Here is a 6,796-nt window from a genome sequence, read left to right on the forward strand (position 1 = left end):
GCTTCTAAAACTGGCCGGAAGTCAGGTAAGCTTGCCGCTTTCTGTCGGCATTTATTTGTTTTCCCGCGAAAATGTACAGAGGTTGAAACAATAGGAAAAAGAAATAAAATATTATATATATATATTATATATATATATATATATATATATATATATATTGTTAACAGAAAGTTTTAAATTAGATAAGTCATTTCGGTTTCAAATTGATTTTGTTTTTATATTAAAAATACTTATAAAAAAAATTTAATTGAAATTGAATTTTAAATGTAATAACATTTAATTTTAAAGCTAATAAAATTACCACATCTAATAAATAATTTTTTTTTTACAAAACGAGAGTTAAACGTGAACTCGTAATGTATATACATGTTACCACTAACTGTTATAAAATAGATGAGTATTAACCGAAGAGAGCTTGATATTGGTATCTAAAACGGTCCCTAATTATCGGGTTTGAAATCGACGGTACCGATGACTTATATCGTCCAAAACTTTCTGTAAACAAAATATAAATAAATAATACGCTCTTATTTTCGGATTTTCCTTATAATTGAGCACTCGTCTGGATTTCTTTATCAAATAAGAAAAACTAATTATATACATATATATATATATATATATAAACAGTAATCTACGTACATGTATGCTTCGGGGCCCTACCCCTCTCAGCGTAGCTTGACTGTTATTAGGACTCGAACCCCGGACTTTACGTATTTCAGTCCAGCGTCATATACATTATGCTATAATGCCATAGACGATTTACTGTTTAGTTTTTATCGTTTATATATTTACGTAGTTTTTTGTTGTTGATTTTTTTTAAACGATATTGAAGTTAGCGTCTTCACCTTAAAGATCGGATGTTTTTTTTTGTTTTTTTTTTGGGCGGGGGGTTAGAAATTGCCCATTTTTTTGGACGTAAACAAATAATATTTTTATTTATTTATTTTTAAAACAGTAATCTACGTACATGCACGTTTCTGGAATATTCTGTGTAGCTTAATTGCCATACATAATTTCAAAACTTACTACTATCTATCTATCTATCTTTCTGCCGACATTTATTTGTTTTCTCGCGAAAATGTACAAAGGTTGAAACAATAGACAAAAGAAATAAAATATTATATATATATATATATATATATATATATATATATACAAAAGTGAAAATGTGTGTGTGTACATTTCCCTAGAAATAACTCTGCCAATTTTTAGTCTAAAGAATCGAGATTTGACATAAGGCGTATTGAGATTTGGGGAAATCTTTTTAATCGGTTTTCGGCCAGAAATTTCGCTATCAAGAGATCAAAGTTCAACGATTTGACCTTTGAAAACTCTAGCAAATTCGTCCCCCAATTTTGGGTCTAAACACTTGAAATTTTTAATATAGGTTATTCGGACATGGATTAAACTTTTCGATTTGATACATATACTTTTATTTAATATATATATTATATATATGTATATATATATATGCGTGTATATATATATATATATATATATATATATATATATATAATTATATACGTTCTGAGAATTGCATCGAAGATGAGAATACTATCTTAATAACCCAAATAATAAAAAATATATAATAATATATAATATATAATAATAAAAAAATTCATCATCTTCATTTCAAAGATTGATAAAAAAAATTATGGTTTTATCGTAATTTTTGCCTCTGGAAAAAAAAAAGCGTATTAGAAGTTTCTGATACCTAAAACTACTTGTTTTTTTGAAGCAGCCTAATTGCCTCTTTAACACAATGGAAAATCTTATTCCTCCATTTTTTTTTTTTTTTGTAAATAAATAATTATCGCATCTTCTTTATCATTTACTCTATTCATTTTATATCCAAGATGAGAAGCGTTGTTCATTAATTAAATTTATTTAAAATATCTAAGAGCATTCTTTAATTTCATTAAGTTACATGATTGCGTCATCTCTTTGGAAGACTTTTAAAAAATATAATTGCCTTCAGGCGAGTTGTAAATTCGTTTCATATTTGATGTTTCGATAGATTATAAAACCCCGAGTTTTGATTTCTCTATATTATTTGCAGTATGATTATTTTTAAAGTTAGCTGCACTGAATCCTTATGTATGACTAGCGGGGAAATACTTTCTTTATATTTTAAACCAAAAGCCCCTATAATTATCAAATATCATTTTACATCATATAGCTCCGTAACCATTACGTTTTTTCTGCGGTCATTGCATTGCAACCGCCTTACCTTGATTGGCGGTTACGTCTCCATCAAGTATATGGACCACATGCCTTCTTGCGGCATCCTATCGACGCTCAAATTGTTAGGAGATTCCATCCATTACATTTTAACCCACACAAACTTAGCCCATTAGCACCTCTCGTTCTTTTTAGGATCAAAAGTGTCATTAATCATATTTCAACAATATCTCTATTTTTTTTTCAGATGCTCTTGTCAAAAGAGTTCATCGTAAAGACCGGCGTGCCTTTTAAATATTACACCTACTGTCTTAGTTTTCAGTATACTTTGAAATTAAAGAGTTCGAATGCAAAAAAAAAAAAAAAAAAGAAACGATAAATCTAACCAGTGTAAATTGCGATTTAATGGCATAAAATGGCGGATATATTAAATTTAGAAACTTACTTTGATTTAACACAAAAAGAAATTATGCCGGTATTTAATTATAAAAATGATGTGGACGTAGAATTGGGACCACGAAAGGACAACTACAGGTTTCAAAGATATATTATAAAGGGCAGTTACAGAGAAAAAGTGGAGGCATAAGCGACGCTTACTAGTCAGTTTAACCTCTGTAGAGAATCCTCGCCCCTCTCCGAGGGTACTTAGCTCTCGATTAATATAGTATTTGGAAGAGTCCATTAATGGGTAGGTAACAGTCCCCATGAAAATAACATATGGCTTTGAAATGTCGTTGAGTGTTCTTTTTTTATATGGGGGTCCCCACTTATCAAGGCCCGAAGGTCACTCAGAGATAAGGGTTATTGCGTGTATTGTGTTGGGATACAAGACTTTTAGTAGGCGTAGTTTAGTAATTTCCAAAATAGCGTTTATTGTATTTTACATTCAAACTCTAGCCATTCTAGAGCGAAAGGATTCGATCAGTTTCACGTATTATTCAATATTTTTCGTGAGTAGTTCTTATAACCAATTCACATTTTTATATATTGTATAAATGAATGCTAAATCTCATAAATCCAACAAATCATTGAAAGTAGTGGTTTTATCAAATAATATAGTAATATAATTATCATTTCGGTTAAGAGCGAAGTGTAGTATCTGTTTTGATACTACACCTAATATTTTCCGTCCTCGGGCAGGAAAGACAATTTTTATTGTTTCCAACCTAGAAATTCTCTACGAGCTGCAATTTCCTTACATTAAGCACCACCATGTGTCTAATTCTTCCCTCGTGGAGAGGCAAGTTAATATGGACCGCTGACCATCACTTTGATCTTTGTAACATTCACTCCTGTACTTTTGCTTTCCTACATAATTCCTTCAAGTCTTTAACTTAAAAAGTAGAATTTCCATGGGGTTGACTTGCATAATTTGAATAATTTGTTAGGCTTTTAAATATGAACACAAACCAAAATGAAAATAAAGGAGAGTATAAAGTTGATCTTGGGTTTATTTTATTTGTCTTAATATGTTTTTAGTCCTCACATTCGATGGACGATATTTATGACAGACGATGAAATGTTTTCTGGGTCGGAATCTATCTATTTAACACCTATCATTTTTTTTTTCCTTGAAGTAGTAATATTTTTTTAGCTACTTACACCAAGTGCTTGTTTTTTTTTTGGTTTTTTTTTTTACATAGGCATCACCACTTATCAAGGCCAAGAGGCCACTCGAGGATAAGGGTTAAAGAGCGTACGTTAGAAATTGGGCAATATAGCAATCGTTAGTAATGGACATTCGGTAAATTTGTTAACAAGTGGAACGGCTCATCAAGAACTTGTTTACGTTAGATTTGAAGACAACCATATTAATTAAAAAGTACACAATAATGCTGTGTTTTATTCGTATTAATGTTATTTATTTATTTATTTCACATGGTGCTAACAGACCAGGCTGCGTGAAAATATCGGCTTCCTAGTTTGGAAAAACTAATCATTGATGTTATTGTTTTCCCCTCTCTCTTTGCAAACTCAATCATGTTTTGCAAGGCTAAAAACAAAACAAAAAATAGCAATTTTGCTCTACAAAACAACTAAACCAAACATTTGGAATAAATTATTTGAATATATAAAAAACTTGAAGCATGGATTTTTTATTAAAGCTTTTAATAAAGACCAGATTCAAGGTTTAATAATTCTAAAATTGTATAACACTATTCGGCCGGCCAATGGCGTGACCGATCCATGTGTTACGTAAATGTCCTGGAAACGGTACCAGACTGGCACAATGGGCCAGTCAATATGATCCGTTGGTTAGACGTCCTCCTTTTCTGAGTTGAAGAGTAAAGTCATACCTTAGAAGTTTGGGTGTGGCTGGTTCCTAACTTCTCTCAGGATTACGTCTTCGCTTTGGTGACTTCCTTTGACTAGAAACGTCTTGATGCTGACAACGCCTAGACATTTAAGGCAGACATAACACGGCACGCGACACAAGTTATAATATTAAAAAAATCTTTATTATTTTATTTTACAAAATTTATATATATATATATATATATATATATATATATATATCTGAGTAATTTGATAGAGACTGCAGAGGTCAATTTTTTTTACTTTGACCCCTTAACATTTATTGTTTTTGGCTCTAATCTCTGGAATCCTTAAAAAACAACTTGAATGATCTAGAGAATAATTTGAATGGCATTGAGACTGACTGGTTATAAAGTGGGTGATCATTTTACATTAAATTAATACAAAAAAGTGATACTCCTACTTTATATCACAGAGTTACAAACATAAGTAGAGCAGGTAGTAAGAACAGATATTACACTTTGATCTTGGCCAAAAGGCAAAGAAAAGGGTATTTATTTGCTCTCCCACCGAGCAAATTAGGCACAAGGCCGATTTTTAATATGAGGAGTGAATTTATTGTTTTTGGCTCAAGTCAAGTTATTAAGTTAGACCCATGTCTAAGGAACCTCTATCTAAAATTTCAAGTGTTTAGACCCAAAATTGGAAATGACAATTTTGCAAATGATCTGTATTTGTTTCGATAAAAAGAAGGCTAGCATGGATTTTCCATGACATTGGCCACGGGTGTTCTGTAGTCTTTGTGTAATTAAATACATCCTTTTGCTGTTTATTCATTTTTTTATGCGGACGGTTATCCTTATCTTCATAGTTGTGGTTGTTTCACCAATTTTCGGCCAACTCATCCCTTTCCCTTTTTCAGGTGTTAAACTAAGATTATCTAAAAAATTCTCCAGAGTGACAATTCTGCAAAATACCGTACTTAATTAGACGGATATTCCATGCTATTGCGCCTATAAAAATGGCCACAGATGTTCTGTATTTTTTTAATGTTGCACATTGCCCTAAAGTCTTGCAATTAGAGCAAAATTTCTTGGAATATTACTACGATTTTCTGTGCCTTCCCCTCTCACCGAACAAATAGTTTTGGTTACTTTAGCGGTGCTGTTGTCCAGATCGACTTTGTTGAGTATAAAACATCGAAGCGCACTATTCAAGATCTAACTGACACTATCTCTTCTGGGCAAGAGCACGTGGTACTCTGGTAAAAAATAGATTATTAAAAACAAGCCTTCTTTCCTTTCACCACGAACGTTCGTATCTCTGTTTTGAGCAAGTGAAAATAAATGACCCTCTCCTTGAATATAAATCTTAGATCTGGCTTCACTCCAGAGAGGAATACGCTTATTCAATTGGCATTATTTAGTTAGATTATTCAGACTACTGTTCTCATTCTTAGATTTATTCTCACAACATTTCGGTTGATTTGACCTCCGACCTTCTTTTTTGGGCATATCTGTTGAATTCAGTAAGCTTTCTTATCGAACTCGGAAATAAATGCGAAATTCCGAATGGTTGGTTGGTTGTTTTTGTTTAACGGCATATCAACCCTTTTCAGGTTATTTAATGCCGAATCCAGTGATTTTGAAGAACAATTTTTTGATAGAGTCTATTTGTTTTTTTTTGTTTTTTTAAGTCTGTTTCTATTTAATTCATAGTTGGGACCCTAACAGGTACTACTAGTCTGGGTCAGAGTGGACCTGACCGCAATGGCAATTGAAGAGTGGCTCCACACTCCCCCAAGCCCGCAAGCTGAGGCCTCACCATCGGATATAGTGTAAAGTCACATCCAGGAACGAAATTTCGAATGGAACTATTTATTAAATCGATGGGGTTAGTATTCTCTCGTTCTATCAACCATAATCAGGAGAAGTCTTTAGTAATTCGTAATTGTGTTTTTAATATCTCCTGCACTGAGGATTGAACCTTCAATAGTTAAAACACTGCTGCTAAGAAGAAAAAAAGCGAACCTTTTTTCTGTTTATTTAAATAGAAAATACGACTTTGTTATATATGGGTTGTGGAATTGCATTTATCTGCAAAAGATCTTGCTAATTTGCATTTTCTTTTAAACATTCATTTTAATTAATTCCTTATTAGTTTTTTTTTTCGCTTTTCTTATTGGATGATCATCTTTACGTGTAATTATATTCATGAAGATATTCTACTTGATTAATACTTGCGTAATGTTTGCGTAAAAAGGTTATAGTAAACACAAACCTCTTTCTCTATATATTTATATATGCGTATATATATTTGTTCAAAAAATTTTGCCTGCCAAACTCTTGTCAGGTTTTTG

General features: G+C 31.8%; 1 pseudogene; it reads right to left on the reverse strand.

The window, feature by feature from the left end:
- Positions 1-4,850: 4,850 nt before the first annotated feature.
- On the reverse strand, positions 4,851-4,989 carry LOC145243423 (U2 spliceosomal RNA; annotated as a pseudogene).
- Positions 4,990-6,796: the final 1,807 nt, after the last annotated feature.

This window comes from Euprymna scolopes, chromosome 2 (genome assembly GCF_053919585.1).
Source record: "Euprymna scolopes isolate OS-2025 chromosome 2, ASM5391958v1, whole genome shotgun sequence".
NCBI lineage: Eukaryota > Metazoa > Mollusca > Cephalopoda > Sepiida > Sepiolidae > Euprymna > Euprymna scolopes.